The following is a 26,811-nucleotide window of genomic DNA, read 5'->3' as shown; positions in this document are numbered from 1 at the left end:
TTATAAAGGGACATGGCTGAATAGGTAAGAAATAGATTGTCCATTGCAAGTTCTTCTGATGGCTTCTGTGAGGATTATGGAGATGTCAATCACCTGCATTTTGGAGCAATGCTTCCTCTTGTCCTCCTGAGGTATAGTGTTGGTGATTACAACTGCTTCAAAGCACGCATTGTTGATGTGAGACATGGCTGGGACAGAAAAGATCCCATGTGTCAAGACTGCATAAACTCTGGTGACTCCAGCTGAGAGAAGTTTGTCAGCTGCACGGCAAGATGGCACCGCAAGTGCCAGCCATGTCATCCATACGGATAGCCACTCGCTCCTTCACATCTTCTACGAGCAATGTGCAGTCCACTTCTCCGGCCTTCTTCTGCTCTTTGTGAATCAAGACAAAGTCCTCGTTTAAGCAGTCTGCAATGGAAGTCACTGACTTGGCTCCACCAGCATCAGGTGAAACAATAGCACAGTTCCTCCTTTCAGAGATGTTCTCCCTAATCCACTTGAGGACTGCAGGCTCTGCATACAAATTGTCCACAGGGTTATCCAGAAAAGCCCTGAATCTGAGAAGCATGTAGATCCATGATGATGACGTGATCTGCACCAGCTACAGACACCATATTTGCAACCAGCTTGTGTGAGATTGGAGCCCGGCTCTTATCCTTCTTATCCTGCAGAGCATAAGGGAAGCATGGGAAGTCTGCACGCAGTAACCGACTGGTTGAAGAAATCTTGCATGCATTAATCATGATCAAAAGCTCCATCAGATTGTCATTAATTTCACCACAACCACTCTGAACAATGTAGACCTCTCCACGTACACTTTCTCCAATTTCCACACAGGTCTCCTGACTGCTGAATTTCGTAGACCACCTTGCCTAGAGGTGGTCCGCAATTTTCTGGGATAAGTCTTGATGGGAGCTACCTCTGGCATCTTGCACAGCTATCCTAGGAGTTCTTCTCTCAGAGATCACGGGTGCTGTGAAGACGAGAAGCTAGGTCGGCACAGAGACTTAATATTAACCTCACCGTGCTATTCTGTCGTCTTTGAGTAGAATTTCTTTAGGTAAGAAAATACCTTGGAAGACAGCTTAAAAAAATTGGTCCTACTAAGTGCCTTCTATTTTTTATTATTAATTAGAAGGACAATCAAATAGAAGAAAGTCTTTTTAATAAATACACAAGTCAAGTGAGCATAAAAATTAAATTTCATTACAGTATTTTACTAGTAATTAGTTTAAACATGTATCCTAGGACATCAATAAATTAAAAATACTATATATTCTTCCAGTGTAGCTACAATATATAAGCATTCGGGGAGCATATGAACTGATTAAAAGAAGTGCAATGATTAAAAACATGTGGCCTATTACCATGTAAAATAGGTTTGGGATTAATTCTACAACTGTTTGATATTTAAAAGGAGTATGTCATTCAGTGTATTAAGGAGTTTTTATGTATATATAATAGGAAATGATTTAAGATTTCTTAACATTAAAATATAATGCAAGAAGGAAGGAAAAATTATATTAATTCTTTCAGAGCAAGACATTATAATAAGCAGGATCATAAAATTTTTAATTTTTAATGTATGTGTTAAAAGGAATATAAGCCCGTTGGACCAGATGGAATAAGATGAGATTATGATCTCAACAGGGAATTGTTTGGAGATATTTTCTATAGACATCATACCATCAAGACCTCATAGAAGAAATGGCTTTCAATCATATCTTCTGAAGTCATAGAGAATTTTATCATGTCTCATGTATAATGAAATGTTAATGTGATTTTTTGATTGATATAATTCTGAGTGATTCATTTTTCAACAGTAGTTCCTATCCATTATAAGACTGATTTAATTTGATACGTATAATTAAAGCTGTGGTTTTTAAAACTTGTTATTGAATCTAAAGGAAGAATGAAGCATTTGTCATTTAGAGAAATAGTTTGTATTAGAGAGAATTTTTCACTGGACTCTGCATTCACTCAAGTATTTTACATAGATATGGAGACAAGTCAAATACACAATCCTTAATTCATTTGAATTCTTTATGCAAGTCTCCCCATCTCAAACTCTCATTGGGCTCAAAAATGATAGGGAAATATTTTAAGTAATAATTCTATATGAAAATTATCAGCATTAAGATATTTGAAGTAGCCAGGCGTGGATGGCTCGCATCTGTAATCCTAGCTACTCAGGAGGCTGAAACCTGAGGAATAAGTTTCAAAGCCAGCCTGGGCAGGAAAGTACATGAGTCTCATCTCCAATTAACCACCAGAAGACCAGAAGTGGCACTGTGGCTCAAAGTGGTAGCATGCTCACATTGAGAGAAAGAATTCAGGCCTGAGTTCAAGCCTCACAATCAACCAAAAAATAATAAAAAGATACTTAAAGTAGTAAGATAGGCAGATGGATAGATGGATGGATAGATAGATAGGTAGGTAAGAATTAAATCTACCTTAATGAACTTCCTAAAATAGTGCTCTAAATAACTTTTATTAGAAATGTTCATTATAACTAAGGATCAGAGACTGTGGCTAGAGGGAGTTATCTGACACTTGAAGACCAGTTGGCCTGGCAAGGTCCTCAGAATGCACTGTGGACCAATACAATTAGCGTTTCCACACACAAATAAAAAAGTGACATTACACACACCCTTTCAGCAAAGTGGCCTCAACAGCTATAACTGGTGGCCCAGGCTTGTGGCTATGATTTCTTAACACATTGAGCAGGAGGACAGGACCATTCAGGAAGTCTCTCAACGTGGACAGCCATGTGTGTCTCTGGCTATATGGCCATAAGACTGAGCAAGCTAAGATCTAGAATAGAAGTTGTAACACTCTCCTCCCCTCTCATCCCCTTTTTTGTTCTCTGAGTAAACTCTGACTTACAAAGACAGCAAATGATTTTTTCAATGTCATTTCCATTGTTCTAATTCATGTCTTAAAATGACCTGGGAAAATACTACCCACTAGGAAAAGGGTGGTAAGAATCTGAGATTTTTTTAATGAAATATTGTTATAAAAGCTCAAATTCAGTGTCCTAATTAAGGTCCTTTTTGGACTAGCCTCTAGCATATCATCCCTCGATTTTTGTTTGTTTTCTGCCATGTAGGTATCCACATTACATAGTGTTCATATTTACTTACTAGAGAGTGAGAATAATACCTAATACAGATCCTGTGATCATGGTACTAATATAAAAATTCTCATTCTGCAGTTTAATAGCTATGAGCAAAATTCTATGCCTGTTGGAACAGTGCAATTGCAACAAAAATTTTGGCTGACATTCTTTTGTTTGGAGGTAGATTTTCCTTGTTGGTAAGAGCAAAGTATATGATCCAAGTAGAAGATAAAATCCAGGATCAATCTCAAGTAAGCAAGGGAGGACTATGGGCTTTCCATGCTTTGTTTCTGAGACACGCTCTTGCTACGCAGCCCAGATCAGTCTGGAACTCATGATCCCACACTGCCTCACATCCTCGGTGCTGAGATTATAGACATGTGCCACCACACCCCGCAGAGATTTCGTTCTTTATTTGCTTGATGTCTATCTCCTCACCTAGTTTCATCTTTGTTTTTCTATGTTGGTGACTCAGTACCTTGAATGATATCTAGAGCATAATTAAGCTGAAAATCAGTTAATACATTTCAAATAAGGCTTTGTGATTTAAACCCAACTCAACAGACTTAAAGTAGTATCCTAAGTCTTATATATATGTTTAGCTGACTGGGGGACATGGAGAAGGGATGACAAAATGGTGAGACAAAGGAAAAAGGTGAATCAGTGCAACAGTAATACTCACAAGGCACTGTGTTGGAAATGAACTCTACAACTTGGAGGGAGTGGAGAGCTGAGGATAAGAGGAAAGTGGGAGAAACAGGAGATGGGAATAACAATGTCTGACAAGAAATGTACTCATTGCCTTACTTATTTAACTGTAATGCCTCTGTATAACACCTTTAAAGTAAAATAAAAATAAAAAAGAATGCCTAGGCTAACAAAATTACGAAGACGACATTTGATACTAAACATCGAGCCTCTGCTATCCATGGTGGTCAAGATTATTGACTTTATAAGGCTAACAGTGGCTTTTTGGCTTTAGTTTTCTGTTCTATTTACTCTACATAGCCAATGCCTCATCTCTTGTGGTGATTGAGTCCACAGCATACCTCAAAACTTCCCACTGATAGTCTATCTTCTTTCTCCTTTGCAGGTTTTATGAAAATTGTTTCTCTTTCTTACAAGTCTTAGTTCTGCTACTGACTTCCTATTATCAGCCTTATGTGACTGTTAAAATGTATGTAGCATTTTATTAAAACAAGCTCTCAATAAATTCTAAGCTGCTTTCAAATCCTGGTTTATCCTTCTCTCAGTCAGTTGGAGCAGGCAGGTTATTAATAATTCCAAATTAAATCAGGGGCTCAGACAGAATGACAACTGGTACTGAAGAAACATCCATCTTCTCAAAAGGCCAGAGTCAAGATGATTGCATTCCAGTACCTCCTCCCTAGTCCAATGGCTACCTATGGAATGCCTTATTCTCTGGTTGACTTGCGTGAGGGACATCTCTTTATCCAGACCAGAGATTCTGTAAGAAGGTATTGTATAGATGTGTTTAAGAAGGTATCTACAGGCACAAGAATATAGGAAGTCATTAATAGCAATAAATACCCAAATATTTCTACTGGCAGGGCAGAAAGCTCCAGAAATATTTTTTGTCAGTCTAGGGCTGGGCTCAGGGCCTAAGCACTGTCCTTGGGCTTTTTCAAGGCTAGAGCTCTACCGCTTGAGCCACAGCACCACTTCTGGTTTTTTTTTTCCCCATGTATGTGGTACCAAGGAATCAACCCCAGGTCTTCATGCATGCTAGGCAAGCACTCTACCACTGGGCCAAACTCCTGGCCCCAAGCTCCAGAAAGTTTTGAGGAATGACAGACACGGACCACTGTGATATTTAAAATTGGATGTAATCAAATTAGGAGACATTCCGGGTCTTGTTAGAAAAATAAGAAACACACTAGAAAATAATTACAGCTGTAAAGAAGTGGTCATCTTAAATAAACTTACAATGTCATTTCCATTCCACCAATCAGGTCTACTCACAGTTCCTGCCAATATCTCCTACATGCTGGTCTCAAGCAGATGCTTTTTCTGGACCTTTCTTTAATTGACATATATTTGTTTGTCAAGCATGTATTGGAAATCTAACATGGATCAAACAGTATCCTAAGCAGTTAGACACAATAGTGAGAAAAACTAAATTCATGGTTTCATAGCAGACACAGAAATAATATCAGTTAAGCAACCAATCAACTACATACAAAACCAAAGCTGTGACATGTGATATGAAGGAGAAGGAAATAGTATTTTGAGAGCACATGCCAAAACCTTTTCCCTGGGGAACAAACCTCAAATTTACAACTTGAAGCAGAGATGTTATACAATGAAGACACCAGATAGCCTCTCAGGCTAAAGAAATGATATGTACAAATGCACTGTGATGGAGTACGAGAGACAAAAGAACCAGGTAGAGCATGTGAGATGGGACAAAAGAGTGAACGGAACCAGACTGTGCTTGACCCTGTTGGTTTTGTTAAAGGGGTTTACTTTATTCAAAGAGTGAAGCTGCACCTTCAAAGGACAATGTCTTACTTCCATTACCATTTGACTTTGCCACTATCCCAGCTACTATCCTGGGTATTCAATGTGACATAAAATTGGATGAAGGTGGCCAGAGGTGACTCATGCCTGTAATCATAGCAACTTAAGATGAGATCTGAGAAACATGATCCAAAGCCAGCCCAAGCAGGCAAGACTAATAATAATAATATAGACATAGAGCTATGGCTCAACTGGTAGAATGCTAGCCTTGAACAATAAAACTCAGTGCCCAGCTTCTGATTTCAAGCACCTAAATTGGCACACAGACACAGACATGCACACACACACACATAGACACACACACACACACACACACACACACACACACACACACGCACACGCATGCATACATGCACACATTGGACTAATCTGGGAAGAAAAAGACTAACAAAGCAAGGAAGGGAACCTGAACAAGTTGCCACCGGAAAGCCTCACTCAAGGTATCTGTAGGCAATATGAAAGCATGAGAATGAGATTGAAGGTCAAGTCATAAGCACTCAGATGCAATTCCTACCAAAATGGATCGAATGACCATTCATATATCTCCCAGGCTTCCCCCTCTCGATCCCATAGCCATTTGAGTATTTTGCTATATCCCCAGATCTTGGAATGTCCATCAGGATTGCAGAAGGAAACTGAATGGTAATAAGTAATTGATTTAAGTTCTGCCCTAGGGTAAAATAATGATTCATTGACGTTTGTAGCATTTTATTGTAAGTGTGGTGGAAATGATTATTATCTTTAATGGTTAACTGAGTAATTGATTATTGATAAATGAGTGCTCTATTCAAGCCAGGATCCATCTTACAGCACCTGGAAAAGGATGATGTTCTCACTCTTTTAATGACCATTAAGTGGTAAATAAGGAAGTGGAAATGTTTCATAACTTACATATTAAGTATCTTTGGTCATTTAACCACCTCTACCATAGAGCAATAAGGCAATGGGGGGTAGGGAGCCGACATCAGGAGAGATCAATGACTGTTTTTCAGAGTTTTATTGAAAGTGCATTATAGATTGTCTTGCTTTTAACATTATTACTTCATTGAATAACGATATATGAGTAGACCAAAGGGAAAAATTAGAATACAGCAATGCAAGCCTATCTGCATTGTAGAATGAAAATTATATAGGAAAATAGCCTCCATTCCAGCCCTACTCTTCCTACTAGTACAAGTAGGATTATATGTAGAAAAAGCCAGAAAAACACAAAATTAATGAGGACTGGCTTTGTGTTCCTTCTTAGCCTTCTGATGTCTCCTCTGTCACTGAACCCTCTGGCAATCTTGTACCACCTAACTTCACTCTTTTATTTGACATAAAATCCCACATGCCATCACATGTGTTAAAATCTCCAATTCCCACTCTTTTGTTGTTGGTTTTGATTTTTTGTGCTTTGTTTTTGTTTTTGTTTGGTAAGGGATTACCAGTCCTGGGGCCTGGATACAAGGCTTCAATACTGTCCCTGAACTTTTTTTTGCACAAGGACAACTCAATCACCGGAGCACAGTCCCATCTCTGGCTTTTTTGGTGCTTAATTGGAGATGAGAGTCTCACAGACTTTTCTGTCTGAGCTGACTTTGACCCATAATCTTCAGATCTCAGCTTTCTGTGCTGCTAGGAGTACAGGCCTACACCACAGGCACACCAATCCTTCAGTGTTTTGTTCTCAGCCAAGTCTTAAAAAGTAGTAATGCCATTTAACCAGCTTACATGACATCCCACCAGCCTGCTTTGCAGTGAATTAAGTTAAAGGGAGGATACCCGCTGATGTATTCACATCTGGTGAGGAGGGAAGCCAGATAAGTTGAATGAGGATATGCGATTACACTGTATATGGAGGCAATGGAAGTCTTGCTCAGGATGCCTGGCAGAGGCAGGATGGATGGTTAGGAAAAACGACAAAACCTAGTTTAACATCTAACAGAACCAAGTCTAAATCCTAACTCTCCCCATCAGCTGGACCACCTTCAAGACTCAAGTTCAAGTGAGTATCTCATAACAATAAAGTAGGTATTAGAAAATAGTGCAGCAGTATCTTTACTAGTGCAACAGTTGGTACACAGGGGTTAACACTCCCAAATAACCATTATTATTTTTATAGAAGCAAATAACTTACAAAAGCATTTGAAGGATCATGTAGACATCCCTTCTCATCTGTTTGTTTTTTTTTTTTGTTGATAATTCAAAGGAAGCCTTAACTGGGTTACCCAAGAATTTAGAAAGAGAGGGCAAAATTGGAATAGTGATGCACAAAAATATCCCTTTACTCCAAATTTTAATCCAAACTTGGTCTGAAAACTGTGAGCTAAGTGAAGGTACTCTCTTTACTTTCACTTGGACTGCAAAAGCAAAAGCATTAGTACAAGACTGTGAACAACTTCAATGCAATTTGAGAAGTCACTCAATATTCAGATTATGTCAACTATAGAATGATTCTAGTTGAGGTCCCATAATTTTGTTTTTCATTACTCATGATGGTATAATCACTAAGAGAGCAGATTCTTTAATGAAAAGGTACGCTAATATCTATGCTAATAATTGGCTAATTTCTTTGTTTTTTTTGCCAGTCCTGGGCTTGAACTCAGGGCCTGAGCACTATCCTTGGACTTTCTCAAGGCTAGAGCTCCATCACTTAAGCCACAGCACCACTTCTGGCTTTTTTCTATGTATCTGGTACCGAGGAATCAAACTCAGGTCTTTGTGCATGCTAGGCAAGCACTCTACCACTAGGTCAAACTCCCGGCCCTAATTTCTTTAGTGTATGGTATGCTAATAAATGTACACCTCCTGCCTTTCCCTTTTACTAATCTTCACCTAAGAACCAGTGCCTTCAGCTCTGTCATTTTCTTTATCCAAAATGCTTCTATTGTCCATCATTTCTGCCATGGGCAAACAATGAGAACAGTTTGGGGTTAGAAAACATCAAGTTAGTATAGCTTCTCTGAGGCTATTTCTGGAAGAAAAAGTATTTATAATTTAATGCTCCAAATATACCATCTCTGTTTAAAGTGAGAGGAGACGGAACCTAGCCATAAATTCATTACTCCTAACCCTTGACCTCATAGCTTCAAGCCATCCATATATTATCCTGTAAAGAGTCAAAGTTCAGAGTCCCTTTAAATCATACACAGCAGTTACTCTTCTAATAGTCTATTGAAAAGAACCACCAATCCACTTTAAATGAAAGAGGAAAGACTCTGTATTACACAGCACTTCTACCATTGTAGATGGCTATACTGAAGCAAAAAAGCCTGCAGAGAGTTTGTGGGACAAATATGGAGTATTGAGAATAAATGTTGGTGATAGCAGGAGGGATGAATGAAACCATGTCATTAAACTAATTGTACAATATTGCAATCTCCCCCATGGTGTTTACTGGCAGCAGTAATAAGCAAACTGTGTTCTATCTCATCCCAAGGAGTCTACAAAAATACTGAACAAAATCCAGGGAAATGCTAAGAGGGAAAGTTAGAAGATCCTCTATAGCTAGCCCTGTACTGCTTTCTTAACCGAGCACTCACATGTATGTGTAAAGTCAGACATCAAAAAATGAGTTCTATTTCTGAATACTTGAGCCTTTTTGATATATCTTTTGGTATGCCTTGGTAACCAAAAGATAACGTGATAGATAGATAGATAGATAGATAGATAGATAGATAGATAGATAGATAGATAAACAGACAGACAGACAGACAGACAGGCAGACAGACAGACAGACAGATAGAAAATTCTTGAAACATCTTCAAAATTTACTGACTACTCTTTGGCTGTCAAATAGAAGACAATTTAAAATATGAAAGAACAGTTTACTTGTATCAAGTGTTTATCATATTCCCAGCAATATGCTGAAGGACTTTACTCTGGTAAGTTGTGTAATAAATACAAACAGGTTTGTGATACTATGGTCTTTATTTTTAGGTAGGAAAACTGAGATTCAGGAAGCTAAACTGTGCCCAAGATTCTAAAAGGCAGAAAGCAGTATTTGTTTGGACAATGGAGAAACAATTCAAAACTCTCAAGGTTTAGCATTTCAAAAAATCTTTTGGGAAAAGGTCCTCTGCTAGCACACACACACACACACACACACACACACACACACACACACACACACTTATACACAGATGCTAAGCACACAGGTGATAGAACTGCCACAAGTCTGCATAGTGCACTGTTCCCAAAGAAAGACTGAAGCTGAGGTGCTTGGCCTCTCTCATGTCTGTGTGGCCGCTCTACTATTCCATTTTGAAACTGGAGCCATGCTGAAGTGTCCTGCTCTGGGGGTAAGAAGCTTCCCTCCCCTTCCATCCCTTTGTAATCACTGAGCAAACTCCACTCCTGTCAAATGGCTGCAGAACCCTAACCACTGGGCCCAGCTGCTGCAGAGCTGCTTCTTCTCCCCCCCCCGCCCCCCGCCCAGCAGCCATACCACACTGCCACTTAGTGAATACCACCCTCTGCCATTGTGGACTTCTTGCTGCCGTTGCACTGACCTCAAAGAATCTGGGATATCATATATCTCAACATACTGAATATTATAAGGTGCCACATCTCCTGAAGCCTAATTTGCCTATTGCTCTTGAATTGCAGCTATGTTCTATTCACCAGACCTAAATCTTTAAAGAAACACCTTCTTCTTAGGAGCTAGGACAAACTTGTGTCCTGATTCCAGAGTCAGAGACTCAGCTACAACACACCACCCTGGCCCAGCATACCTAGAGGTGTCTTAAGTCACAAAGCCCAGCAATGTGAGTGAGCTGCATCCAAATCTGCCTCTTAGTGAACCTGCAATCCCAAGAACCCAACAACGCAACATGGTCACAAGACCTTTAGTCTATCCTGGGTTCTGAAACCATGCAAAACACTTGTCCTCAGGGGCCGCACAATGCTATAGCTGCTTGTTGGCCATTAGACTGAATACTAAGAGGAATTCCTTCCCTTGATGAAGTTTCTTAACTGTGAGAAAAAATGAGAATAGACCTTATTGATAACAACCTATCCCGCTACTGCTGCTACCACAAACTCCAATAGCCCAGGCCTCAGAGAAACTCCCAGTGTTCACAGTGGACCGCAGATGGGGAGGTAAAAGAAGGCTGCATACATCCTTGTGTCTACTTAGCACCTAAACCTCCAAGTTCTGCCTGACTGGGAGGGAGGAAGGGAGGGAAGAAAAAGAGAAAGGAAGGAAGGAAGGAAGGGAAAGAGAGAAAGAGAGAGAGAGAGAGAGAGAGAGAGAGAGAGAGAGAGAGAGAGAGAGAGAGAGAGAAAGAAAGAAAGAAAGAAAGAAAGAAAGAAAGAAAGAAAGAAAGAAAGAAAGAAAGAAAAAGGCAAAAGTACTGAAAACTTCCCCAAGTCTTAGAAAACATATGGACATCCAAGTACATTAAACTCAGAAATCTCCAAATATATTCAATGCAATGAGTTCTTAGAGGATGGGTATAGAGATCAGTGGTAAATTATATGCTTATCATGTTTGAAGACCTGGGTTTAATTCTTGGCACAAAAAGAAAATTTAAAAAGATATACTATCCAAGACACATGATTAAACTGTCAAAAATCAAAGACAAAGAGAATTCAAATTCTAGTACTAACAAGGAAAGAAAATACAAACATTAATCTCAAGCACTCTAATTCTTCAATTGTTTTACAAGAATGAAAAATATTCATTGTGATGTTTGATATTAATCTTAACATTATGGACAAATTTATAGAGTTTTCTTTTCTAATTTAAACTTTTTTCTTACAAACTTCTGAGTTTCTGATGAAGTTAATAAGCATATGATAATACTAATAATGATAAACATATTTGTGGGGGAGAAGGAAAGTACAAAGTCTAGAGATTGTTAAGTAGTTGAAGTTAAGTTTGTTGTCAGTATAATTATAGTCTGTTTTATGTAAGTACAGTGATACTCTGCAGGGGGGGAGGAGGAAACAGCAAAGGAAAAACAAAGGGGGAGAAGGAGAAGAAGAAAGAGAAGAAGAAAGGAAAGCAAGATGAGGAGGAGGAGAGAAGAAATCTCAAATTAATATCCCAACATTTCATACCAAGGAACAAGTTAACTTCAAAGTTCTTAATCACATAAGGACAACTAACTTTAAAGTTATTAAATGAAAGAAAATGAAATAAAGCATATAGTAAACTGAGCAATACCAAGAAAATAAATAGGGGGATTTTTTAAAAACAAAATTAACAAACCCTTAGCTAGCCTAAGAAAATAAAAGAAATTCAATCATATAAAAAATCAAAAATTATATTAAATGAACTAAGCCAGACCCAAAGAAACATAGACTCATGATTTCCCTCATTTGTAATAATTAGTATATGTCTAGGATAGTCCTAGAAGAGGATCACAATAGCTCAATAGCTATGTACAAATGACAATATAAGATAATGCTAATCGAAATGTCCAAGATATGGACACAAGTGGTTTTGCTTTGTTGTTGTTTCTAATGTACTGTGTGAAGTTCTTTCTTTTTTTCTTTTGTTTTTTCTCTTGTTGTCACTGTATTTGATTTTTGGTACCCTGTGTCTTGTGTTTATATTTCTCTGCATTGGGGAAAGGAAGGGGAAGAACAAACTGGTGAGACAAAGGACAAAGGGTGAATCAATGCAACAGCGATATTCACAAGACACTATGTTGGAAATGAACTTTAGAATGCGGGATGGAGGCAGGAAGGGAAAGTGGGAGAGAAACAATGTTCAACAAGAAACAGGACTCATTACCTTAAGTCTGTAACTGTAACCCCTCGGTACAACATCTTGACAATAAAAATAAATGCAACATTGATACTCACTTTACATGATGTTGGAGATGTACCTTACAACTTGGGGGAGTGGAGTAGGGAAGGGTGAGTGGGAGAAAATGAGGGATGGGGCAACAATGTTTACATACTTATGCAACTGTAACCCCCTTGCTCAGAAGCTTTTCAATAAAGATATAAATAAATGAATAAAATCAGACATAAAAACAAAGACATTACAAAACACCTCAGAAACAATTTGTTTCATGTATGTATAGACAGTTATTACTCTAGAGGAAATAGATAAGTTCCCGGGAAAAAAAAATACAAGCTACCAAGTTTGAATTGGGAAGAAATCAAAAGCCAACAAAATCATTAAGATAGATAAAAACACTTCCAATAAATAAAAGCCTAAGTAGATGGGTACCAGTGGCTCATGCCTATAATCCTCCCTACTCAGGAGGCTGTGATCTGAGGATCCTGTTTCAAGGCCAGCCCTGGCACAGAGATGCTTATCTCCAACTAATCACCAGAAAACTGGAAGTGACACTATGGCTCAAGTGGTAGAGTGGTAGCCATGAGCTGAAAAGGTCAGGGATGGTGCCCAGGCCCAGAGTTCAAGCTCTATAGCCTACAAAAATAAATAAATAAAAGCCTAAGATTTTCATAGCTAAATTCTAACAAAATTCCAAAGAAAATTCATACTAATATTTAAACGCTTTCAAAAAATAGAGCTGGTAGATCTTGAGATAATACAGTTAGGATCACCTTATTCTTAAGCAAGATACACACCATAAAATGTAACTATAGCTGGGCACAGTGGCTCATGCCTGTAATCCTAGCTAATCAGGAGGCTGAAATATGAGGACGGCGGTTCAAAGCCACTGCAGGCACTAAAGTCTGTGAGACTCTTATTTTCAATTAACCACCAGAAAACCAGAAGTGGTGCTGTTGCTCAAGGGGTCAGGAGGCAGACTTAAACTGAAGAGCTCAGGGATAGCACCCAGGTCAGGTTCAAGCCCTATGACTGACAAAAACGAATTCATTGATTAATTAATTAACTATATGTTAATATATTTGATAATCATTGATGTAAAAATATTCAATAAAATAGAAACATTAAATATAGTATGCGTAATGACCAAGTGGGATTCATCAGTAATATGTAAGTCTAGTTTAACATATACAAACCAACCAACACAGATATCACATTAACATACTGGAAGATAAAAGCCATGGGATTATATTGGCAAAAAAGGGCCAGAGAGCAGCAGCAACATTTCCTTCCTTCCGTCCTTCCTTCTTTCCTAACTTCCTTCCTACCTTCCTCTCTCAGGGCCAGGGATTTGAACTCAGGGCCTGAGCACAGCACTCTACCACCTGAGACACAGCTTTTTTCAGTAGCTTATTAGAGATAAGAGTCTCACAGACTTTCTTTCCGTGTGGCTTTGAGCCATGATCCTCAGAGCTCAGCATCCTGAATAGCCAGAATTACAGACATGAGCCCTAAACACCTGGCTCAACATCTATCTTGATAAAAAACACCTCTTAACAAATATGAAATATTAATTGATAGACTTCATATGAAAGAGTTTCCTAAAAGCCCATGTCTACTATTGTAACTAGTAGTGGAAACTTAAGGTTTTTTCCTCTGAGATCTGCTATAAGAAATAAATGCCTACTCTAAACACTTCAACCCAACACAGTAGTAGAGCTACAATCAAAGCAATTAGATTTAAAAAAATAAAATAAAAGCAGCAAGGAAGAAGTAAAGTTGCTTCCATTAACGCGCGCGCGCACACACACACACACACACACCTATTTGACATAAAAAATGAATTCCATCAGGCTGTCATTTCAGTATAACAATCTAGCCAAAAATATCATGAAAAGATCTCATTTCTTATAGCTTAAAAAATAGTGATTAAGCAAGGAGGTAAAATCATGTACACTGCAAACAATGGCATGTGAATGGAATTAAAGAGGAATGCCATTAAATATGTGTTCCATGTTGGCAGAATTCAAATTTTAATAAAATGTTCATCCTGCCTAGATTTCATGCAGTCTCTACCAGAGGGAAGGAAGGAAGGAGGGAGGGAGGGGAAGGGAGGGAGGGAGAAGAAAGGAGAAAGAAAGGAAGAGAGAGAGAAAGGAAGGGAGGGAGGTAGGGTGGACTGGTTATGTCTGTGATTATCAAGGAGATTTTAAAATGGCATGAAACATCTTCCATCCATGCCTCCTGGCTATTGCAGTGCATGACTAAAGGCTCCTGTTTTCACAACAGTATACAATCTTGATGATCCAACAATTTCCCAGTGAGTTGGCCTGTAGAGGGTTGAGGGCCTGGTTTATTTCTGACAACAGAGGAGGCTAATTAATTTGGCCTCTCTATGCTGATATGTACTAGCACCAATAATTCCGATTTTCATCATGCTCTAATCACAAAATATCTGTTAATCGTATAAAGCAGTTTAGAGAGTGCATTGGCTATTCGACAGCTGAAATGCATAAAGAAATTCAATAAGGGTGGTTTGCAAGGAACAATGGAATAAAGAATAAATTCTGAGAGTACTGAAAGTCAAAGTTGACCTCTTAAAGGAGTACATCAAATGAATGAACAATAAATTTTCCATAAGGAAAACCAAAGCATATTTTATAAAGCAAGAATTGTCTCCCCTGAATACTAAATGAAGCACCTAATGGGCCCAGTTCTTCCTCAGTGTAACTAACAGACTGGCTCTGCCTTTTCCAATGCATTCACTGCACTCTCCTATTTCATTAGTTTATTCCCAATCAATACTCCCGCTGTGATTGGCTAACGTCCCCACTGGGAGGGAAGCGTCTGGAAGACTTGCAGGCAGTTTAGTCTTCCCAAAGAAACACTTAAGCATTGAATTGCTACTCTGGTCCTGCACTCAAACTCCAGTACCACCTAAAAAGAGAGAGGAAGAAGAAGATAAAAAGAAAAAAATACAAAGTAAACAGAAGAACATAAGAACATACTTTTTCTTTAATCCCAGTCTGTCTCTTCAAGACAAACCAAAAGAGTTTCTCTATAAGAAGAATGCTTAACAAAAGGGGTTCTTAGCTGACATTCAAGGCAGAGGGGTATCTAAGGGTCAGGGCCCACTTTGAGCTAGCAGGAATGCTATGCCAAACATGTCCATTGGGTAAGAAACACCTTTGGCCACAGAGAAGATCAAACGACTCTCCTCAAGAAGCCAAGAAGAGCCAGGAAGAAGATTCTAATCTCAGTAATGGACTCCCAGAACTCTCATTTGCTTTCTCTCAAGCTAATACAGTCTAACACCACAAACAGAGTCAGCTGAAGCTCAGTCTTCCCTATGACCTTTCAGGTATTTATCCTCAACTTATTTTCTGTTACCATCTATGAGCTCATAGAAACTAAAGGAGTTGCAGATGGATTGAGTGTGAACTTGGACGTGATTCTTAGTGTACCAGAGAAGTGATTTTATGTGTATAATCTTTTTATGCATACAACAATTATTTCCACATGGTTTCAAAGAGTTCAATGCTTGGGAGAAGAAGCCGTCAATAAAGGGATGCTTGGATAATCATTCATTTCAATCAGAGATTTTTTTTAATCGTTTTGTGCCATTGAAAATGACTTTCTTATCCTAGCAGGTTTTCCTTACTTGTTTTCATTTTCTTCAGAGAATCAAACATTGTACAATTGTAGTCCGGTACCTTTATGCTTTTAGTTTTAAGCGGATTGTATTTATTGACACTACATAGAGAGTGACATTTATTAAATGCCAACCTTATGCTAGAAATTGTTTCAGCTGGATATCTATATTAATCCTTATATTCTTTCCAAAGCCACAATTACTCTGTGTCACTAATGAAGAAACTCAAAGAAACAATAAATTTGCCTGTGGTCAAAAGTCTGGAAGTAATAAACTATGTTTAACTCACATCTGTCCAGCTATCAACTCTCTTGTCACTTCAGGCTGCCCTCTAAGGGTTCATCATTTTTAAGGGAATTGGTCATCTAATTCTATTCTATTTATTTACTTTTTTATTGTTTTTAGTTTAATTGCTCTCCACTTTTTTGTTGTTTGATTTTGATTTTGTGCCTCTACTGGGGCTTGAATTCAGGGTTTTGCTCTCTTGCTTGGCTTTTTCACTTAAGACACCAGTGTTTGGCTAGAGGTCAATTTCTCATGAGTTTTGGATCAGCTAATAGTCCCAGACACCAAGACAGGTCTTTCTTCCATCAGAGAACAGAAGAGAAATGATTTACAACTGCATCAAAGCTATTTAGAGTGAGAAAAAGTACTAAAAGTCCTCTCTTTTACTGAGTAATGTATTCTTTCATGTGTGTTTACTTTAAACTGATAGATACAAGTGTATTAATTGACCGTGTATAATGTATTGTATTAAAGTCTATACACTGTAGAATAACTCAACATCACTAATAAACAATTAATGTTGCTTCATTCAGTCATCATTTTTGTTTTGTTACCATATTATATCCATACATATTTCTCCAGTATAAAATACATTATCAAGTGGAGTCACCAAATTGCACAACTGATCTTGTGAACTTATTCTTCAAATTTAAGGGAAATTTTGTGTCCTTTGACCCAACACCTCAATATCCACCCTCCACTCCAGTCCCTTCTCTATTTGAGATTCCACATCTGAATGATATCAGATGTGTACCTGCTGTATTTCATCACTGAGTAGAATGTTTTCCAGACCGGAAGATATGTTGTCATGAGTGAGAGATTATCTTTCTTTCTTAATGACCCAATAGTATTTGGGTATGTATGCCACATGTTTCTTATTGACCCATCTATTTACAAACACACTGATTCCTTATCATGGCTATTGTGAACAGTGCTGCAATAAACCTGGAAATGCAGAGATTATGCCATTTGTACTGATTCCATTTTCTGTGAATGAGGGAATGAAGCTTAAAATCACAAATGATGGGTATTGGTGACTCATATCTGTAATCTTGACTACCGAGGACTGACATTTGCAAATAACAGTTCAGACTTGGCTCAGGCAAACAAATCTGAGAGGCTCTTATGGTCAGTTAACCAGCAATCATGTGGAAACAGAGGTATTGCTTAAGTGGTAGTTCACCAGCCAAGTAAGAACTTGTTTTGTAATGATACTGGAAAGGATACATGATTCCACTTTTCTTTTTCTTTGTGCTAGTACTGAGGCTTGAGTTTAGGACCTTAGCTTGCTAAGCTTTCTTCCTCATGGCTGGTGATCTACCACTTGAGTCATAGCTCCACCTCCGGCTTTTGCTGGTTAGAGATAAGAATGGTTCAGATTTGTCTGCCCAAATTGGTCCCAAACCTTCATCCTCTTATCTTAGTCTCCTGGGCAGCTAGGATTACCAGCACTTGGCTATTTGTACAGACTTTGTGAATTGCTCACCACTTTGCCTTTTTTTTTTTTTTGCCAGTCCTGCCTGTGGCTTGATCTCAGGGACTGGACATTGTCCTTGGACATTGCTCAACGCTAGTGCTCTGCCACTGGAGCCACAGCACCACTTCCAGCTTTTTCTGTGTATGTGGTAGCGAGGAATTGAACCCAGGTCTTGGTGCATGCTAGGCAAGCACTCTACTACCACTAGGCCAAACTCCCAGTCCACTTTGCCATTTTTTTTTGCCAGTCCTAGGCTTGGGCTCAGGGCATGAGTACTGTCCTTGGACTTTCTCAAGGCTTAGCACTCTACCACTTGAGCCTCAGCACCACTTCCAGCTTTTTTCAATGTATATGGTACCGAGGAATCGAACCCAGGTATTTGTGCATGCTAGGCAAGCATTCTACCACTAGGCCACACTCCCGGCCCCAACTTTGCCATTTTTTTATCTTAAAGAATTTTCTCAATAGTGTTTCAGTTAAAGCTATTGTTTCTATTATATAATTTCCATGATTAAATAAAAATAACTGATGTGGTATACAAAACACCAAGATTAAGATGGCTTTTCTATCCAAAGAACATAGGCAAATGTGGAATTATTCTATGCAGTTTGTGACTTTGTGAATTATTTGAGCACCAAAGGCTTTTTTAAAATATCAAGGATGAATTAAACAATAAAACATAGCTTGGCATGAATTACAATATCTGAATTCATTTCTCTAACTAGTGTGTTTGTGGGCCCAAGGTTGAAAGCAATTAGGTATGAATTATTATACCATCTTCCATGCCCTGGACGGTTTTATGGAGATTGTAAAATTTTATTATTAATGGCTCACTGTTTTGGAGGAGTTGTTAATTTAAACATATATATTTAGATTGTTAATTAATGAATGGGACAAAATTAGTCTGTAAAATTTTTCAAAGGACCAGAAACTATTGGGGAGTGAAGCTAGCTGGCAGAATAATCCTGCAAAGAGTGTGAACATTGGCTCCATCAGGGGTGTCTGGCCCTCAGAAGCAGAGGGCATCTTCTGAATCATCTTGTCTAACTTCCTTGTTTTAAAGATCTGAAAGAAACAAGTGACTTGTCCATGATCACACTAGTTCATGCCAAGGCCATTTCCAGTCCATCAAAGACACGTGGATCCTGACTCCCAGTCCAATGTCCATGATTTCAACAATTTAGAAAGATTCAGAAAGAGCTGACTAGAAAACAGAGAATACCCCCCCCCAATTCCTAAAGACTTAAATAAGAGTTTTAGTTTAATTGGGATCGTTTGTCAAAAATACAGCTTGGTTGTATGTCTAGAGCGGTGTTGAAGGAAAAAGGGGGTTCAGCAAGATTTGCCAAAGCTTTTTGTTGATCAAGAGAGCAATGCTCTGAGACCACCATACTGAGATCAGAGAAAAGCCCATAGGAAATTGCCAGAATGCCCCAGCAGCCCGATATGTAATGGCTGGATCCTGTTCAATAATGGTCACATATCATTTGCAACTGTGGGTCTCCTCTTGCCCTACTTTTTAACTCACCTCATCTCCCAATGCTCTCTTTCTTCTGCTCACTGAAGAGGAAAGCATTTCGTTGGACAAATGCAGTCCTAAAAGAACAATTGAAAGCTGATTGAGTTTTTCCATAGGCTAGGCAACAGAAAGGAAGAGCAACCCTTGATTACTAAGTTTGATATCAAATGAACTAGAGATAGAAGCACCCATGCAGAACTGCTAACACTGCAAGTGGTAGTCTATCTTTATAAACAGGAAAGCCCAGTCTTCTTTCTTCCTGCTGGAATTCTACCAGGTATCTTAGGCAAGTGGCCCAAATGAATTTGACTTTGATATCCCAAGTGTATATGTGTCTGCTTTTTCCAATTTTTTTAATGAAGAACTCAATATTTGCCAGTAAAGCCATGTCAAAAGCCATCATCAATTCAATCTGAGTAGTGATTGACAGAACCTTCTCTATTCATCTTTCCCTGTTTCTAATTGGGCTGTTGCTAAGTCTGGATCTTCCCAGATTACTATTCCAGGCTCATGATCAGATACAGAAACAGTTCCTGAGTGAAAGGAGGCATGTTCTAGAAATGAATATGCTGTGCTTGGTTTCAGTGCTATATTCCATTATTTTTGGAAATATCTTCACCCATTTGGACAATGCCAACCTCTGATTTCCTAGAAGTCCAGGCTGCCTCTGAACATCCATCCACACCAACATAATGTCATTTGCACATGCTCAGGTGATTTCTCACAATGCTCTGAAGAGCATTGATAGTTTGATAACTGAATGAATCTCTATGTAGGTATCATAGAATTCTATGGATAATACAATATTCTGTGATATCTCTATCTCTGCTTTCAAGGCACTCGTCTCTGCTAAATGCTGCCTCTAATAGAGAAAAATATTACTGAAATACATGAAGAGTTCAAACCCCCAAACCTTAGCATGAGGTCGAACATGCCTGAAGATATTTCTATTCATTCCTTCCAATAAAGCTTTAAAACTTTTCACATGCCTTAAATACACAAAATTGTCAATAATCCATAGACCTTTGGCTGCTGTGTTTTATATTTATATCAAACTTCATTCTTCATCCAGAAGGGTTGGAATTATCTTTTCATATGACATCTGGCTCTAGAAGATGCATCTTTTTCTCTGGGTCTATTCATTGAAATTCAATGCTGACAACAGTTTTCATTTGTGCCTTGACTTTCAACAACCTCTTTTTCTCTTCGTCAGTCCATTTGTTGACCTTAGGTGCTGTGACTAGCAAATTTTAAATAGGAGGTAGAATTTGCTGCAGGGTAAGACGTAGATTTTATAGTTAAAAATGAATTGCTCTACAAAGGAGAACAACCACTATGGGCAACAGAAAATGTGATTGTATTTTTTTACAAAAATGTATTGTAATTAATAGAAGGGTTACATTATATTCTCCAGATAAAAGGTGCATTACTTAACAATTATTGCTACCCCTTCTCATGTTTTTGTCCCCATTTTATATACAACACATATCATGTAAATCCTTGGGAACTGCTGAGAGCAGCAGACCAGGGAAGAAGGCCTGTGAACCCAGATTAGCTTCCAATACACTAACTTTCACACAATGCACATGGCCTATTGTACTCAGCACTCAAAGTTGCAAGTCTTTAATGGTTTCCCCAAGCGTTTGCCCACAGACTACATTTTTAAGGAGAAAGAAGTCAACTAGACCATATAAGATAATGAATATTCACTCATTTCCTAAATATGCATCTCCATAATCTGACCAATCCCCAAACCAGCTTCTCCATATACAAATATTTCACTTTACTCCAAGTTTCAGTCACTGAAAGTCTATTATTATAGCTTTATTTAGGTGGGTTAGCAAATTTAAGACACTCTGATGAAGAAAAAACCCATAGCAAGTGTGTTATCTTTCTTTACTGATAATAACCAAGCTAAGTCTGACTTGAAAGTACCTATATATTGTTGAACTTTTAAAATGTACTGTTTATGCATTAACACTGAGACAAATAGACATATGAATATATGTTATGTGTTATATATGGTGTTATCTACCATATAAGCATATACACTTACATATACTTATGTCTATCAGGGCGATGTCTTGCTTCAGTGTAACAAATGCCTAATCATTACATATGCTTATAAAGATGTGTATATCTAAAATATGTGCATATAAAGTTATATATATGTGCATACATATATATCTATACATGTGCATAGGTACATATACATACTGATATACATTTGGGTTTTTTTCTACAGCCCAATGAGGATCCATTTTCCCCATTTTATGTCTAACACTAAACTGAACTTTCTAAGGTTAGAGATTGTGACTTAGTTTATCTTTGTTTCCCAGCACCAGCCACTACGTCTGGCACCTTGTAGACTGTCATATGCTTTGAATTAGTGCTAGATTAAGAAAGACTAACAAAGCCTAACTCCATATTATAAAATGTCCATGAAAAGTAGTTATATTAGGAGTGCTCTTGAAATTTCCCATTTTTATGGATATACAAATGTACATGAGGTGTTGGAGAGGGGATTTTTGTCTCCTTGATCATCTGCTTAAAATTAGATGCACACATAATCAACTTACACAATGGTGTATGTAGTATGAGGTAGTTTCTTCCTTCTTCTTCCGTCACTGAATATCTCAGCCACTAAAAAAATTGACACTTCCTAAAATTGGATTTACTTCTCTAAAGTAAGTAGAGTGTCTCTGAACAGGTACCCACCTTGAAATGTTTGTTGAGGTCTACAGTGTCACCAGCCTGTGGGGCTATTGGGCGGTGTGAGCTCTAGTTTGAAATTAGGTCATTGGGCTATACTCTTGAAGAAGATATTGGGATGTGCCTCTCTCTCTTTTCTTTCTCTCTCTAGCTCTCTCTCCTTTCTCTTGGCTACCATGAGGTGAGCATGCTTCCATTCTTCTCTGCCACACACTTCTGATATATAATTTAGCACATCAGAGACAAAGCAATATGGCTAAGAAGCATTGCGCTGAAAACTCTTTCCTCCTTTGACCTTTCCACCTTAGGGAAAGCTGACTAACAGAAGAAATGCTGAGCCATTAGCACATATATGCGCTTCCATGGGCATATTCAATTATAAGTATGTATAGAAGACACCAGAGTCCTAAGGAAATGTGACCAGGGCCTGGATGGAGCTGATAGGAAGAAGAGACTGGGGGAAGTGATGACATCTGAAAAGGCTGGAACAGAGCATAGAGCATTGGGTAACATTGGCTATCAAGTGGCCTAGAACTCTGTTGGGAGTGACTAGGCCAGCTTGATTCCTCATTACTTCCCTTGCTACAACTATATGACACATTCTGCTGCTGTTTCCCTTGGGTGGAATGACCCAAGAGGTAATGGTTGGATATACAGCTGGTTTCACATTGCTTCCTTGGAGAAGTAGTTTGCTCATTTTAATGCCCCAAAAGATATATTCTAGTAGCCTTCTGTGATCAAAGGGAAAAAAAATCACTCAAGCCCTCAGTAGAAGAGAGCAAACCAGGTAAGAATTGTGATATATTCCAGGCAATCCTCTGAGACTTCCACTGACTCGGCTTTCATTTGATGACACTTCCAACAAGAACAGAAACTCATGCCAAATTTAATGCATTTTTATGACCAGAATTGAAACAAGAGTGGCAAATGTCCCTCATTCTTTTATATTGGGTCATAACTGTAATCTCATGGCCCTGGTCAGATGTCATCCTCTTGACTGAAAGGGCAGGTAGCTGATTCAAGAGTTCATTCTAGTTCTCTCTCCAATTTGTTCACTTCAAAGTGAAGAGGGGTGTCTCCATCATATAACAAAGCATGTTCCTTTCATTGTCATTTGACTTCTAGTGTGTGCAAAAGGTGAATGCATTTGACCTCTCAAACTCTAGTCTTTTCATCAAGTTATTTCCCATGCTTTGGGTTCTGGTGTGTGGATGTACACAAAGAAACACACACACACACACACACACACACACACATACACACACACTCCAATAATGACCACAAAATTAAACCATTAGGTATTCTATTTCCCACATATAACTCACTTAAGAGTTAAAGCAAACAATATCTCTAAAATCTGTACTTCAATGTACTTCAATCTAAAATCTCAGAAAAGTTAACTGCAGGAAAAAATACCTAAATAAATTCATTATCATTGGCAGACATAATATCGCAGTTTACTTTTCTGACAACAAGACATTATGAGAGTCTACAGGGTTAGTTAATAGTCCTTTATGTCCTGTAAATTGACACAGATATATTATGTTTGTTGAGGTAAAAGGCTACAGGATTGGAGTTCCTAACCTTTTTATTCACAGACCACTTTTGTCACAGATATATTCTACCCAAAATATAAGCATACCCACACAACATTTTATACTGTATCAAACACATTAGTGACCTCAATCATATCTATGTTAGTATTAACCAAATATTTTCCGATGACTATGGTATCATTCTAGATAAAGTGAGTTTATTATTCAATCTGAATCATTTTTCATGCAAGAGTTTACTGTTTTAGACATTGAAATAATACAGAAAAGACCATTTTGTTAATCTAAAATGTTTAGCACATGACTACAATGAAGAAAGGAAGGAAGGAAAGGGAAGGAGGGAGGGAGGAAAGGAGGGAGGTTGGGGGGAGAAGAGGTAGATTTTAAACTACTACTTATTACAGACTGCTGCTGAATGTAAATGAAACTAAAGAGTTGTAGCTAATCCCTCTAAACACGTTTTTGTATTCTCAGTCATAAATTTCTTACACGGTACACAGGAACTGCTAGAATCTGTTTTTCAGAGGTTCAGATCCATTTCATAGAAGCCAGTACTCTGCCCAGGGACTTTCTGTCACATGGCTCACGCTGTTGGTGGCACACCAGATAATGACTACTAGCCACTTGGACCTGAGTTTTTCATTGCTCAGTCAGGAAAGTCTCATAAAGAAGAAAAACATGACACACATATATAGTGTCCGATGACAAGCAGAATGTCAGTAAGGCCTGAAGACAGATCATTGAAAACAAGAAGACTATCTAACTAGGCTCTCTGAGGCTGTTCCTCATTTTCTGGACAGAGATGGATAAGTCAGTAGAAGGTCCTCAGCTCGACTGTATCACTCTCAGATCCAAGCAGAATTCCCTGGTGAGCTCAGGCTTGTTGGCATCAGATGGAAATTACAGCCAAGTAATTCTCCATATTGTAACTCCATTATCTCTTCCTCCTTCCATCTATCTCTCCTGTGCTGTGCACGGTTGGACCTTATGGAAAGTTATCATTTGGATGCAAAACAATTATCCTAAAACAGTTAGCCAGAGTGGTCTGGACACACAGATTTATCTTCCCTCTCCTTCAGTGAGGAACATCTATCTTCCATGACCTCTTGATTACTGAAGCCTTCAGAATATATTCTTTGGTCTGTGACACTGTGCACAGTGCCGAGCTGAGCATTAAATATCACCCTCTATGATTAATTGGAAGTTAATTAAATCTATCATTGAAACAATGGGAAGGCAATGAGCTATGTAATCATTGCGATAGTAAATGAAATGATGTACAGGTCTGTCCATCTCGCTTATTGACAATGATGGAGGGCTGGCTGGCCTTGGATGTCTGACGAGGCTTGCTGCCTGACCTTGCAGGCCAGCTCTCACTTTCCACAGAGACTGGTGACAAGGCAAGCACATGCATGCTCTTGACCAACTCTGCTGAATCAAGGGAAGTCTGGGCTCTGGGGCCTTAGAACGTCCTTTGAAAGACTATTCGCTCTTGAACAATCAGTTGGATTGTATGGGAATATATGGACCAGCCACACAAAGGCTGGGTGGGTATTGCTGTTTCCACACAGCTTCAGGGAAGCATGGGCTTTGAATTTCAAGGCTCATCCAAACACATGTCCCATGTCCAAACACAGCCCATGCCTACTGAATATGAAATGCATTTTCCTTTTTTATTTCTCCGTGGTACTAGAATTTGAACTCAGTCCTTTGTACTTGTATGCAGGCAGCTCTACTGTTGGTGCCAACCCTCCAGCCCATTTTGTTCTGATTATTTTTGAAATAGACTATTGCTTCCTGTCCAGGAGCAAACCTGGATGCACATTTGGACTGTGCTTCTCCTATTTTTTTTTCATTATCTCTGCACTGAGATGATAGGCTCTCACACCTATTGTTTGAGATAACGTTTCATAAAGTTTTTCCCATGATCCTTTCAATGGCAGTCTCCAAAATAGCTAGGATTATAGGCATGAGCCACCAACCAGTAACTAGCATGCTTATCTTAATTTCATAATTTTCAAAGTGTTTTCACAGGTCTTATGGTATTTGGCCTTTATAAGCCCTAAAATGATCAGAGAACTGTGAAACAACAGTCAAATGACTTTCCTGAATTTATACAGTTGATTAGGGAGAGAGGTGAGAAAAGCTAATTAGGAACTAAAATGGCAGAGTGGGCCTAGCTAAATCCTGCATTCCTATTTGCAAATTTGGTTACATGTGTAGGTGGGAGGATATAGAAACCCAGGGTGCTTGGAACAACAATGGAATTGCCAGCTTCCTAAGAGATTCCTAGATTCAGACTGATAGAGTTCAACTTGTTTGTGGTAGCAATATTAATTTAGATCACAGGGTGGTTATCCACACATAAATTTCTCTTAACTGCCTCAAGCTACCAAAACAAAATTTTACAGACCACTGACTTAAACACAAACATTTATTTCCTTTAGTTCTGGAGTTGGAATGTCTAAGCCCAGGTCACGAATGCAGTGTAGCTTTAGTGAGGACAGTTTTCCTGGCCAGCAGGCAGCTACTTTCTCCCCATGTCCTTGCTCCCAGAACAGAGCTTCCCCTTTTTAAAAATCCTCAATCCTATCAGATTAGGACTATGTCCCTAGGGCCTTATTTAACCTTAATTACCTCTAAATCTCCTGTCCCTACAAAGAGTCACACAAGGGAAAAGAGCTTTCACATATAAATGGGATAAGGCTCACACAAATCCGTCCAGATTCAGTCCTAGAATAATTTCAAAGAATATTTATGAATTGTTACACTATAAATTAAGGTCACCTGCTTCTTTAAGATCTAATCCACCTGTAATTTAAGTAACCATATTTTCAGCCCGTATTTTCAAGTTAATATAGCATAGACCCATCTACTTATGTCTTGTCAACCAACCCTTTCCCTTTCCTAACTTGACAAGCTCTGCTTCCTGACGGCAGGCCTCTGCGGTTTAAGGAGGAGAACCTTCTCCTCCCTCTTCAGGTATTCACTGGGCAAATGCATGTACTTAATGTCATAGGAGAGACAGTAGTTATCAATGTGTCCTTGGTTCTACAATCCCAGGGGAACCTTAAAAAGACTAAGACACTATTTGGGGATCAATTATAAACAAATTAATTAAATCAAGATCCCTTATCAGTGTCTTGAAGTTTGATAGAGTTTAGTAGCAAGCTGGTCAAGTGAACTTCTTATCACTGCTAGACTAAAGAGATAGC

The 26,811-nt window shown here is 38.6% G+C and overlaps 1 pseudogene; it reads right to left on the bottom strand.

The window, feature by feature from the left end:
• Positions 1-25,010, bottom strand: LOC150055502 (ribose-phosphate pyrophosphokinase 1-like; annotated as a pseudogene).
• Between the last annotated feature and the right edge of the window lie 1,801 nt (positions 25,011-26,811).

The sequence above is a fragment of the Megascapheus bottae genome, chromosome 13 (assembly GCF_031878675.1).
Source record: "Megascapheus bottae isolate mThoBot1 chromosome 13, mThoBot2.hap1, whole genome shotgun sequence".
Taxonomy (NCBI): Eukaryota; Metazoa; Chordata; class Mammalia; order Rodentia; family Geomyidae; genus Megascapheus; species Megascapheus bottae.
Note: the sequence above shows the minus strand (reverse complement) of the source record. Positions and strands in the feature narration are given on the sequence as shown.